The sequence below is a fragment of the Sciurus carolinensis genome, chromosome X (genome assembly GCF_902686445.1).
Source record: "Sciurus carolinensis chromosome X, mSciCar1.2, whole genome shotgun sequence".
Taxonomy (NCBI): domain Eukaryota; kingdom Metazoa; phylum Chordata; class Mammalia; order Rodentia; family Sciuridae; genus Sciurus; species Sciurus carolinensis.
Window position 1 is genome coordinate 36,533,452 of NC_062232.1, and position 14,050 is coordinate 36,547,501.

Consider the following 14,050-nt stretch of genomic DNA (forward strand, 5'->3'; position numbering starts at 1 on the left):
AAGACCACATTGGTCTGAGGATCCTGAGATTGACCAGACCACTAGAACCCATCGTGAGATTACCAGACTGATATGATTTCTACATACCTTCCCATACACACCTCTCACCAAGTTTTCTTTAAAAGAAGAACTGGGAACCTCCAAACCACATCTCTCTCTCTCTCTCCCGATGGCCCACATTCTCTCTGTTTCTCTACTCTCCTAAATAAGCCTCTGTCCATACCTCTGACTGGCATATACTGAAATTCCTTTCCATCATGTCTGCCAAGAACCCTGCTGGTCCTGAGTCAAGTTCCCCCTTCTCTCTGGGAACTCCTCAGAACCTTTTCTGGAGGCACCTCTCCTCCCCTGACAAATCCAGAAGAGAATATATTAAAAGAATAGACTTCATCAGAATAAAACATTTTTGCCCCACTGCCCCCCCCCAAAAAAAACCCTGTTAAGAGAAATGAAATGAAAATTATAGTTGGGGAGAAAATCTTTGGAAATCCCATATCAGATAGAAAGCCTGAATCCAGAACAAAAAAGAACTCTCAAAACTTAATGAGAAAATAAACAACCACACAATAATGAAGCCAGAATTGAGGGCAGGCAGTTAGCGTAGAATGGGGAATCTGGCCAAATCAAGGAATGGAGGCCATCAGAGTCTGGGAAGTTGGAGACAGCCCCTGGGAGATTGGAATGTCAGTGTTCTCAGTGCCCTTTTGATGACCAAGGTTACCTGCCTAACCACCCCTCCCAAAATGCTGCAGACAGGGAATTGCTAATTAATGTCCCCTGGGCCCCTACCTGAATCTCCATTTGGCCCTTCCCCCTGCCATCTACTGCTCACCTTTTTTGCTATGTCACAACTCCTGGGCTTAGTCAAAGGCAGGAAGAAGAGATAAGGGAGGGGAGAACAGAACAAAGAAGACCCTAATCTATAAGAGTTGCAGGCTGCGCTCACTTCTTGGGACTCTAGAACATCAGACATGGTCCACTTCTTCCTCCAGGGAGAAGTCTGTATTATTATCTTTAAATAAAACCTGCTTAATATGCTTGCCTTGGCGTGCTTCTCTAATGTTCAAACTTCAACATTTGAGGAAGCAGAACTCATCACCAGTAAACGGTGGTATCAATAAGATACTACTACACACCTATTACAATGGCTAAAATTAAAAGGACTGACCATTGTAATGTACAAAGCTGCTCCCCCGCCCTTTCAGGTGCAGCCATTTTCCCCGCCTCCCAACCACTTGTCAATCTGTGAACATCCTGGCTAGCTATTGGTTCATCAGTCAGCTTGCAAGTATCCTTCTCCGGTATTGGTCCCCTGTTAGCCCAGCGGAATTCAACTGTTTACTGTAGCTTCCCTGCCATCTTTTCCCATCCTTCTGTCTCTCCTCCTCACTTTCTCTATCCTCCTGGCTTTCACACTCTCTCTAGCGCACGCCCTTTCTCTTTCCTTTCTCTTTTCCTCTCATTTTCTCTCTTACCCTGCAGGGAGACACTCTGTTTGCTTAATAAACTCCCTTATGTGATTTCCCGTGTTCGGCGTGGTTCCATGGGATTTCCTTACAGTGGCGCCAGACTTGGATGGGATCTTCCACTGTCTCTTAAGTGAGTGGAACCCCATCTGATGCGCCAGTGCCACCGGACACAGCCCCACCTTCCATTTTGCCCAGATACTCTGCTCTGCATTCATCACCATACTTCAGGTTGGTGAGTCCTCTAGGTTGGTTCCCCTAGGCCGATTTATAGTTCCAGCAGGCCCCTATCGTCAGTCTTATCTGCCAGGTGGATTCCTGATTTTATGGTGGAGATTCTCTCAGGGTTGAGGCTCATCTTGCACTCACATTTGCACTCGAAAACCCTGATATCAGGTCCTCAAACCCTTCTCGGCTTTTGCTGGGCACACACATTGGTGCTTGTGTGACGACACAATGTGTTGCCCCTCATCTCCAGCCCAGTACTCTGGTCTCGGGATGCCCTGGCCACAGACTCGGCTGTATCAGTCCCCACCATGGGATCTGGGTCATCCAATCTGTCAGATCCCACCCTGGGAACCCTTCGCCCGACCCCCGGTACATAAAGCCATCAAAATTCATTTGTGTAATGGCACACAGCTTCCATGAGCGAGCGGGCAGATGGAAAAGGATTCCTTATCTTCAAGTCTCTTCTTTCTTGCTTCTTGGCTCTTCCTGCAGGCTCAAGCGCCTTCAGACCCTGCTTCTCTGTCTTGCCCTGCATCCCCATGTAATATAAGCAGCCCCATTCCCCACAAGTAGTGGGAGATAATTGTTTGACAATTTTCTGCGTCCAAACCTAAATTAATTACTAACCAGGAAAAAGGGTTAAAAGGACCTAAGAATCAAGTTTCTGCTAGAACATTATAGCCCTTTTAGATTCAGATCTCAGCCAAGGCTTAATTGAAATGTAAATGGAGGAAGGTGTAGTGGGAGACCAGTCTCAAACCTAAAGAAAAAAAAAGTGTCCATTTTAAATTTCTCCTGGGCTACAACTCAGAATTCTTTTCTCCCTTTCACCTTTTCTCTCCTTCTCATTTTCTCATGCTATAATTATGACCATTAACATTTTTCTTCTAGGACTTTTGTTTTTCTTAAATGCTATATTTTTGAGGTCACAATTTTGATTCTACATACCTAGGTTAATGATTTTTTCTTTTTTTTTTTGCATTAGCTTCTTTTTTTTATTGTAAACAAATGGGATACATGTTGTTTCTCTATTTGTACATGGTGTAAAGGCATACCATTTGTGTAATCATAAATTTACATAGGGTGATGTTGGTTGATTCATTCCGTTATTTTTCCCCTTCCCCCCACCCCTCCCATCCCTCTTTTCCCTCTATACAGTCCTTCCTTCCCCCATTCTTGCCCCCCTCCCTAACCCTCACTCTAACCCTAAAACTAACCCCTCCCATGCCCCATTATGTATCATCATCCACTTATCAGCGAGATCATTCTTTCTTTGTTTTTTTGAGATTGGCTTATCTCACTTAGCATGATATTCTCCAATTTCGTCCATTTGCCTGCAAATGCCATAATTTTATCATTTTTTATGACTGAGTAATATTCCATTGTATAAATATGCCACAGTTTCTTTATCCATTCATCAACTGAAGGGCATCTAGGTTGGTTCCACAATCTGGCTATGGTGAATTGAGCAGGAATGAACATTGATGTGGCTGTATCTCTGTAGTATGCTGATTTTAAGTCCTTTGGGTATAGGCCAAGGAGTGGGATAGCTGGGTCAAATGGTAGATCCATTCCAAGATTTCTAAGGAATCTCCATACTGCCTTCCAGAGTGGCTGCACTAATTTGCAACCCCACCAGCAATGTATGAGTGTACCTTTTTCCCCACATCCTCGCCAACACCTGTTGTTGCTTGTATTCTTGATAATCGCCATTCTGATTGGGGTGAGATGGAATCTTAGGGTGGTTTTGATTTGCATTTCTCTTATTACTAGAGATGTTGAAAATTTTCCATATGTTTGTTGATTGTTTGTAGGTCTTCTTCTGTGAAGTGTCTGTTCATTTCCTTAGACCATTTGTTGATTGGGTTATTTGTAGTCTTGGTGTTGAGTTTTTTGCTGATAGTTTCCTTTGATTTTTAGTTTGAATCTATCCCAGTTGTTGATTCTTGCTTTTATTTCTTGTGCTATGGGAGTCCTGTTGAGAAAGTCTGGTCCTAAGCCGACATGTTGAAGATCTGGACCTACTTTTTCTTCTATAAGATGCAAGGTCTCTGGTCTGATTCCGAGGTCCTTAATCCATTTTGAGTTGAGTTTCGTGCATGGTGAGAGATATGGGTTTAGTTTCATTCTGTTGCATATGGATTTCCAATTCTCCCAGCACCATTTGTTGAAGAGGCTATCTTTTCTCCATTGCATATTTTTGGCCCCTTTGTCTAGTATGAGGAAATTATATTTATTTGGGTTTGTGTCCGTGTCCTCTATTCTGTACCATTGATCTACCTGTCTATTTTGGTACCAATACCATGCCGTTTTTGTTACTATTGCTTTGCAGTACAGTTGAAGTTCAGGTATTGCAATACCCCCTGCTTCATTTTTCCTGCGAAGGATTGCTTTAGCAATTCTGGGTTTCTTATTCTTCCAGATGAATTTCATAATTGCTTGTTCTACTTCTGTAAGGTACATCGTTGGGATTTTAATTGGAATTGCATTGAATCTGTATAGCACCTTTGGTAGTATGGCTATTTTGACAATATTAATTCTGCCTATCCAAGAACATGGGAGATCTTTCCATCTTCTAAGGTTTTCTTTAATTTCTTTCTTTAGTGTTCTGTAGTTCTCATTGTAGAGGTCTTTCACCTCTTTTGTGAGATTGATTCCCAAGTATTTTATTTTTTTCGAGGCTATTGTGAATGGGGTAGTTTTCCTAATTTCTCTTTCTGAAGATTCATCACTTATGTATAAAAATGCATTGGATTTATGAGCATTGATCTTGTATCCTGCTACTTTACTGAATTCACTTATGAGTTCTAAGAGTTTTCTGGTGGAATTTCCTGGTTCCTCTAAGTATATAATCATATCATCAGCAAATAGGGATAGTTTGAGTTCTTCTTTTCCAATTCGTATCCCTTTAATTTCTTTGGTCTGTCTAATTGCTCTGGCTAGAGTTTCAAGGACGATATTGAATAGGAGTGGTGAGAGAGGGCATCCCTGCCTTGTTCCAGATTTTAGGGGGAATGCTTTCAGTTTTTCACCATTGAGAATGATATTAGCCATGGGCTTAGCATAGATGGCCTTTACAATGTTAAGGAACGTTCCCACTATCCCTATTTTTTCTAGTGTTTTGAGCCTGAAGGGGTGCTGTATTTTATCAAATGCTTTTTCTGCATCTATTAAAATAATCATGTGATTCTTGACTTTAAGTCTGTTGATATGGTGAATGACATTTATTGATTTCTTGATGTTGAACCAACCTTGCATCCCTGGGATAAAACCCACTTGATCGTGGTACACTATCTTTTTAATATGTTTTTGTATGCGATTTGCTAAAATTTTGTTGAGAATTTTTGCGTCGATGTTCATTAAGGATATTGGTCTGAAATTTTCTTTCCTCGATGTGTCTCTGTCTGGTTTAGGAATCAGGGTGATATTGGCTTCGTAGAATGAGTTTGGGAGGGTTCCCTCCTCTTCTATTTCATGGAATACTTTGAAGAGTATTGGAATGAGCTCTTCTTTAAAGGTTTTGTAGAACTCGGCTGAGAACCCATCTGGTCCTGGACTTTTCTTTGTTGTTAGGCTTTTGATGACTTCTTCTATTTCATTACTTGAAATTGGTCTATTTAAATTGTGTATGTCCTCTTTGTTTAATTTAGGTAATTCATAGGTCTCTAGAAACTTGTTGATATCTTCGAAATTTTCTATTTTGTTGGAGTATGGATTTTCAAAATAGCCTCTAATTATGTTTTGTATTTCAATCGTGTCTGTTGTGATATTTCCTTGTTCATTCCGAATTTTGGTGATTTGGGTTTTCTCTCGTCTTCTCTTTGTTAGTGTGGCTAAAGGTTTATCAATTTTGTTTATTTTTTCGAAGAACCAACTATTTATTTTGTCAATTTTTTGTATTGTTTCTTTTGTTTCAATTTCGTTGATTTCAGCTCTGAGTTTATCTATTTTCTGTCTTCTACTACTTTTGGTGTTGGTCTGTTCTTCTTTTTCTAGGGCTTTGAGCTGTAGTGTTAGGTTGTTTATTTGTTGACTTTTGCTTCTTTTATTGAATGCGCTCCATGAAATAAATTTCCCTCTAAGTACTGCTTTCATAGTGTCCCAGAGATTTTGTATGATGTTTCTTTGTTCTCATTTACCTCTAAGAATTTTTTAATTTCCTTCCTAATATCTTCTGTTCTCCATTCATCATATAATAGCATATTGTTTAATCTCCAGGTGTTGTAGTAATTTCTGTTTTTTACTCTTTCATTTATTTCTAGTTTCAATCCATTATGATCTGATAAAATACAAGGAAGTGTCTCTATCTTCTTGTATTTGCTAACATTAGCTTTGTGGCATAATATATGGTCTATTTTAGAGAAGGATCCATGTGCTGCTGAGAAGAAAGTGTATTCACTCTTGGTTGGATGGTATATTCTATAAATGTCTGTTAAGTCTAAATTATTGATTGTGTTATTGAGATCTATGGTTTCTTTGTTCAATTTTTGTTTGGAAGATCGGTCCAGAGGTGAGAGAGGTGTGTTAAAATCACCTAGTATTATTGTGTTGTGGTCTATTTGGTTTCTGAGATTGAGAAGGATTTGTTTGACATACATGTGTGAGCCACTGTTTGGGGCATAGATATTTATGATTGTTATGTCTTGCTGATTTATGGTTCCCTTAAGCATTATGAAATGTCCTTCTTTATCCCTTCTGACTAACTTTGGCTTGAAGTCTACTTTATCGGAAATGAGGATGGATACCCCAGCTTTTTTGCTGGGTCCATGTGCATGGTAAGTTTTTTCCCATTCTTTTACCTTTAGTCTTTGGGTATCTCTTTCTAAGAGATGAGTCTCTTGCAGGCAACATATTGTTGGATCTTTCTTTTTTATCCAATCTGCCAGTCTATGTCTTTTGATTGATGAATTCAGGCCATTAATATTCAGGGTTATTATTGAGATATGATTTGTATTCCCGGTCATTTGACTCATTTTATTCATTTATTTGTTTATTTTTGACTCGACTTGGTTCCTCTTTATTTGAGAGTTCCTTTAGGATATCTCCTCCCTTTGCTGATTTGCTTCTTTGTTTTTCATCTCTTCTTCATGGAATATTTTGCTAAGAATGTTCTGTAATGCTGACTTTCTTTTTGTATATTCTTTTAGCTTTTGTTTATCATGGAAGGATTTTATTTCGTCGTCAAATCTGAAGGTAAGCTTTGCTGGGTATAAGATTCTTGATTGGCATCCATTTTCTTTTAGGGCTTGAAAAATGTTATTCCAGGCCCTTCTAGCTTTTAAGGTCTGGATTGAAAAATCTGCTGATATCCGTATTGGCTTCCCCCTGAATGTAATTTGGTTCTTTTCTCTCACAGCCTTTAAGATTCTGTCTTTATTTTGTATGTTAGGTATTTTCATTATAATGTGCCTTGGTGTGGGTCTGTTGTAATTTTGTGTATTTGGAGTCCTATAAGCCTCTTGAACTTGATTTTCCATTTCGTTCTTCAGATTTGGGAATTTTCTGAAATTATCTCATTGAATAGGTTGTTCATTCCTTTGGTTTGTTTCTCTAAGCCTTCCTCAATCCCAATAATTCTCAAATTTGGCCTTTTCATGATATCCCATAGTTCTTGGAGATTCTGTTCATGATTTCTTACCATCTTCTCTGTTTGTTCGACTTTGTTTTCGAGGTTAAATATTTTGTCTTCAATATCTGAGGTTCTGTCTTCCAGGTGTTCTATCCTATTGGTTTTGCTTTCTATGGAGTTCTTAATTTGGTTTATTGTTTCCTTCATTTCAAGGATTTCTGTTTGTTTTTTTTTTCAATATCTCTATCTCTTTATTGAAATGGTCTTTTGCTTCCTGTATTTGCTCTTTTAACTGTCTATTGGTGCGTTCATTCAATGCCTGCATTTGCTCTTTCATTTCATCGTTTGCTTCCCTTATCATGTTGATTATGTACATTCTGAACTCCCTTTCTGACATTTCTTCTGCCATGCTGTCATTGGATTTTATTGATGTAACATCCAGATTTGTTTGAGACATTTTCTTCCCTTGTTTTCTCATGTCCTTCAGGTGTCAGTGGACTGCAGAGATGTTGCAGATTTCCTCTATTGACTTATAATGTCCCTGAAGATTGCTAGTGTATCCCCTCTTATCCTTCAGTAGCCTGAAGTCTTAGAGGAAGTTGATACTGCAGTGCTCCCCAAGGAAGCTGCCTCTCTAGGGTTGGTGACCCTCAGGTGGGGTATATTCCCTGCTAGTGGGCAGAGGTGCCTCTACTTGTTGACCAATGGTCATCCAAAGGGGAACTAGACTGTGGGCTGAGGCAAGGCCTGTTTGGGCCTGTGTCTCTGGTTTTACCGTCCTTGTGGGAAAACCCCACCCAGCGGGGAAGACTCACCTGGTGGGGAGGTCTCGCTGGTCAGTTCCCTTCCTAGAGGTTCCCCTCAGTCCACAACTACCGCCTGGGCAGGGCAGCCTTCCCAGGCAACGTTCCCAGGGGCCCGGACCTACCTCCTGGGCCTGGGAGCCTCACCCTTCGCAGACGAGTCTCCTTAGGTAGCCCCTCCTCAGAGAAGCTGCCCGCAGTCCTGGAACCTTCGCTCCGCCCCTCAGCTTGTCTCTGAGTAGCTCTTTCAAGAAAAGGTGCCTAGGTCCCCAGACCGGACCGTGCTTTGCACCTAATCGCCTGGCTATGGGACCCCTCCTCTGAGCAGTCACTTGGAGCCTTGTACATATGCTCCAAGTCCCAGTGACCCGTCACTCGTCTCTTCCTCCAGGCAGCCACCCGGTGTTCTGTGTGGGCGCTTGGAGACCAAGCAACTTACTGCGCACCTCCACTTCCTCAGGACAGCCCCCTCCCCGTTGCTCAGGCGGTTGCTGAGTCCAAATAGCTCGCCGCCCAACTCTTTCTCTGGCAGCCGCCGGAGCCCCGGCAGATTGCTCCAAAAAACCAAGCGGTGTGCTGCTCGGCCTCCTCTGCAAAGTTCCCCGCTCTCCAAGTTCACTGCTCCAGCGGGGGGAGGGGTGTCTTGCCGCCTGGGCAGGGCAGCCTTCCCAGGAAAGTTCCCAGGGGCCCGGACCTACCTCCTGGGCCTGGGAGCCTCACCCTTCGCAGACGAGTCTCCTTAGGTAGCCCCTCCTTAGAGAAGCTGCGCGCAGTCCTGGAACCTTGTCTCTGTGTAGTTCTTTCAAGAAAAGGTGCCTAGGTCCCCGGACCGAACCGTGCTATGCACCTAATCGCCTGGCTATGCGACCCCTCCTCTGAGCAGCCACCTGGAGCCTTGTACATATGCTCCAAGTCCCAGTGACCCGCCGCTTGTCTCTTCCTCCTGGCAGTCACCCGGTGTTCTGTGTGGGCGCTTGGAGACCAAGCCACTCACTGCGCACCTCCACCTCCTCTGGACAGCCCCCTCCTCGTTGCTCAGGCGGTTGCTGAGACCAAATAGCTCGCCGCCCAACTCTTTCTCTGTCAGCCGCAGGAGCCCTGGCAGATCGCTCCAAAACCAAGCGGTGTGTCGCGCAGCCTCCTTTGCAAAGTTCCCCGCTTTCCGAGTTCACAGCTCCAGCGGGGGGAGGGGTGTCTTGCCGCCTGGGCAGGGCAGCCTTCGCAGGCAACGTTCCCAGGGGCCTGGACCTACCTCCTGGGCCTGGGAGCATCACCCTTCGCAGACAAGTCTCCTTAGGTTGCCCCTCCTTAGAGAAGCTGCGCGCAGTCCTGGAAACTTCGCTCCGCCGTTTTTTCGCTCCGTTTTTTTGCTCCGCTTCACTGTCCGTTTTTACCGCTCCAGCGGGTGGAGGGGCGTCTCGCCGAGCAACTCTACTTCACAAAGTTCTCTGCGTTCAGGGGCTACCACCCCATCCGGGACGCCTCCCAATGGGAAAAACTCATCCAGCGGCTTTGAGTTGGTCCCAAGTCACTCACTATCTCCTCTTTTGAATCTTGAGTCCTGGAGCAACATGAAATGCAGTCGCCCTCTAGTCCGCCATCTTGAAAACCCCAGTTAATGATTTTTGATCAGTTCTTTTTATCCAACTCAAGTTATTTTTGAACATCCGTTACATTGCAATGGAGATAAGCATTATAAGGCCTTTGCTTTTGTTAAATATAAGCGTGCATAAAAATTAAAATTTTAAAAATGGATCCAAATATTTTTAATTCACGTAATTTAAAGAGGTTCAATTTAAATTGGGTAAACTAATAGAAGTAAAATGTCTTTAAAATCAACTCACAAGTCTCTAGGTGGTCACACTAATAAAATGTTGATGTTTATAAAATGTCTAACATCAATTTTTCTAGGACTTTTCTTCAACAAGAAAGAGACGGCAAATACTGTTGGTACACTTGTCTGATATGTTGGTTTTCTTACAATAAGATGAGTGAATTGGAGTCGACATGTATGGGATTACTCAAATGTGTTTGTTAGAGACATCTAATTAATTTACAAAGTTATTCCATGAAGTAACATACTCAAAAACATTATTCTTTGTATATTAAATGTGTTCATATTTTCTAGGTATGCAAGCCTTTAAAGCAGAAGATTTATCAAGCTGCTATTTTCCAAATTAAACTTGTCTGTAATGGTAAACCTATCATTTAATGTTCTATTATAGGACCTGTCATCAATAGGGTATATGTAAAATTTGTTAAATGTATTTCTAAAAGTTTTTGAAAGCCTGATTTATTTAAAGGTTAAACATGAAAGCATTTTACCACTTTGCCACACAAAAGGAAACTTAAAGCTCTCTCAGCCTTTCTTTAATTCATGTTTTAGATATAATGTTAAATTGTGTTAACAAATGTGCATATAGACTCAGGAGTCGATATATGTAAACTTCTTAAAATAACATTTAAGAAAGAGTATAATGTGCAGTAGCAAAAATAGGACAATAGTGACTGAAATTGGGGTCTCTGATGACCTCATGACTGTAGCATGCCTGGTGCCTGGGAGTGCTCCTGTGCAGGGGCACAAGATGCCTAACTGCTGTGGCAGTACATTGATCTCAGGCACACAGCTCTTGGGCAGGAAGGAATTCTTTTGCTAGGTAACTAGTGTTTCATCAGCTCCCTTCTCTGGTTCCTACCCACCCTACAGAAACTTTGGAACCTAACATTGCACATATATAAAGATTGCTGACATAACTCTTTAGATCTGCATTTCCGTCAGAGAACAGAGCTAAAAGCCCTGCCTTACCTGAGATAAGGCTCTGCCTCACAACCCTGCTGCATACTAGAATGACTCCAAAGTAAGCCAGACTTTAACTCATCTAAAGTTGTGTTCAAAAGTTTGATGTTTGTTGTAAAGACTACTGTGATCTCAAGCAGGGGATATAATGAATAACTCAGCCAAAATTCAAGATAGCTATTGCACAAACTGAATGTTTTACTGTTGGTGATTCCATTTGGTATTTTCCTTGTAAACTCTGTTGCCTGATCAATATTTTGCAGAAGTACTGCTTCAAGAGCGAACACCGTAAATTAACTTGGAATAGTAAGTCATCAGCTATAGGACAGATAATGTAAACCCCAATTAGATAAAAGGGGGTAAATAACTGTAAAGTCATAGACATTGAAGTTAAAGCCCAGTACTTTTGCTTTATGACTGGTGAGACTGACTTGCTTGATGGTTAAGATCAAACTTAGAGATTGAGATTAAATACAGAGATCAAGAAAAGTCCATATTTGGGTCTTGCCCTCAAAGTCAGCCTGAACCCAGGGAACAAGAGGACTTCTCCAAGGAGCTTTGCAACTCTGGGTCACACAACCTCCTGACCAAGGAGATTCATGAGGCCACTAGAGGAAAAGCCACTCAGTGCACCTGCTGCAGAGGAGGGGCATGGATAAAAGGGAGATACCCCTAATGTTTCCAAGGGGAGTCACCTCATCGAGAAGACCCTGCCTAACCAATGGCACTAATGGAGCTAAGAAGCTGCTCTTAAGTTCCCTACAAGTGACTCCTGTGAGAACTCAGCTGACTCTTTAACAGACAGGAACAGGTCACTTTGACCAGCTTGATCTTAAACACCTAGCAAAACAGTTAAAACCAAAATATAGCCATTCTTGGACATTTAAAAGAAATAATACTTAAATGTAACTTACGATGTATACTTGTGTTAGCCCACTAGAATAAAGACTAAAAAGAGAGATTCTTAGGCAAATGTGCCTGATAACTATCAAGAGAAACTGCCAGAGTCAGAAGTTTTTAGTCAGTTTAAGGCCTACAGACACAGGTAGGCTTAATCTATGTTTGCTAGTATCTCTACTGAATGTTGTGTTTACATTCCTGATAACCTAGACAATGTTAAAGCTCCCAAATAAAGGCCTTGTCCTCTCCAGCCTTTGCTAGACCTTGTTATGGGAACAACTTCTCAGTTCTTCCACCCCCTGGTGAGGAATTATTGACTTCTGTCATCTTTATGATATTCATTGGCATGTTCCAGATTCTGCAACATTTATATTGTATCAATCTCATTTCAGTACTCATGTCTTTTTGTTCTTCTCTCATAGAAGCACCCACCCCCAGATGCCTTTACAACCTGCTCTTCCCCAACCGGACTTCTACCATGGACCCCTCAATTGACCCAATTTCTAAAAAAGGAACTCCAAAGTGCTTGCCCCATGCTTCCCCCTTCCAGCTTGAAGAAGCCAGATCGGTCATCACCCCCTTTCCCTACAGCAGTGAAGGAGTTCCTAGAATTAGAGGGGTAAATGAAGTCAGAATTGGGGACAGGCAGTTAGTGTAGAAATAGGGGATCAATTAAATTGAGGAAATGAAGTCCATGAAAACCATCTGCCTTTGGAAGTCTGGAAGGAGAATGGACTTTTTACATCTCACCTGCAAAACCAGCCCCAGTCACTTAGGCAGGAAGGAGAGAGAAGGCTTCGGAAAGAACTGGAGAGCAAGAGATTTTCTTATAAAAACAGAAACAGGGGAATGTAATGCATAAAGCTGCTCCCCCCGCCCTTTCAGGTGCAGCCATTTTTCCCGCCTCCCAACCACTTGTCAATCTGTGAACATCCTGGCTAGCTATTGGTTCATCAATCAGCTTGCAAGTATCCTTCTCCGGTATTGGTCCCCTGTTAGCCCGGCGGAATTCAACTGTTTACTATAGCTTCCCCGCCATCTTTTCCCATCCTTCTGTCTGTCCTCCTCACTTTCTCTATCCTCCTGGTTTTCACACTCTCTCTAGCGCACACCCTTTCTCTTTTCCTCTCATTTTCTCTCTTACCCTGCAGGGAGACACTCTGTTTGCTTAATAAACTCCCTTATGTGATTTCCCGTGTTCGGCGTGCTTCCATGGGATTTCCTTACAACCATACCAAGTACTGGTGAAAATGTGAAGGAAATTGAACTTAATACAATGCTTTAAATATGTACAGTTCAAGTCAGGTATGGTGGCACACACAACTGTAATCCCAGCAACTTGGGAGGCTGAGGCAGGAGGATAGCCAGTTTGAGGCCATCCTCAGCAATTTGGTGAGGTCCTAAGCAACTTAGTGAGACCCTGTCTCAAAATAAAACATAAAGAAGGGCTGGGGATGTGGCTCAGTATCCTCTGGGTTCAGTCCCCAGTACAAAAAAATCAAATGTGTGTGTGTGTGTGTGTGTGTGTGTGTGTCTGTGTGTCTGTGTGTCTGTGTCTGTACATTGTATGTCAAAGAAACTTTTTTTTTCTCAAAATTTTTCATTGATAATGAAGCCATAATCGGGGATAGGCAGTTAGTGTAGAAACAGGGGATCAGGTCAAATCGAGGAAATGAAAGCCAAGAAAGCCATCTGCCTCTGGAAGTTGGAGACTGCCCCTGGGAGAATGGAATGTCAAGGATCTCTGGAGCTCATTGATTACCAAATTTACCTGCCTTTATCAAGGACTGCAAGCAAGGAGCTGCTAGTTAATGCCCCCTGGGCCCTTGCCTGACTGAATTACTTTGGCCCTCCCCCTGCCCCATCTGCCTCTTTTTACATCTCACCTGCAAAACCAGGCCTAGTCACATAGGCAGGAAGGAGAGATAAGTGGGGAGAGAACTGGAAAACAGAAAGAGACCTTAACCTATAAAAGATGTAGGGTGCACTCACTTCTTGGGACTTTAGAACATGAGCCATGGCCCCCTTCTCCCTCCCGGGAGAAGTCTATTATTACCTTTAAATAAAACCTGCTTAATATGCTTGCCTTGGCATGCTTTTCTAGTGTTCAAACTTCAACATTAGAGGAAGCAGAACTTGTCACTGGTAAATGCGGTATCAATAATATGCCAGGCACTGTGATTCTCAGACAACATGCTCCTCCTGGGTGACCTTATCCAAACTCACAACTGCCATCCATACTCTGATGAGGCCACTTATCTGTTCCACAGGCATCTTAAAGATTTAG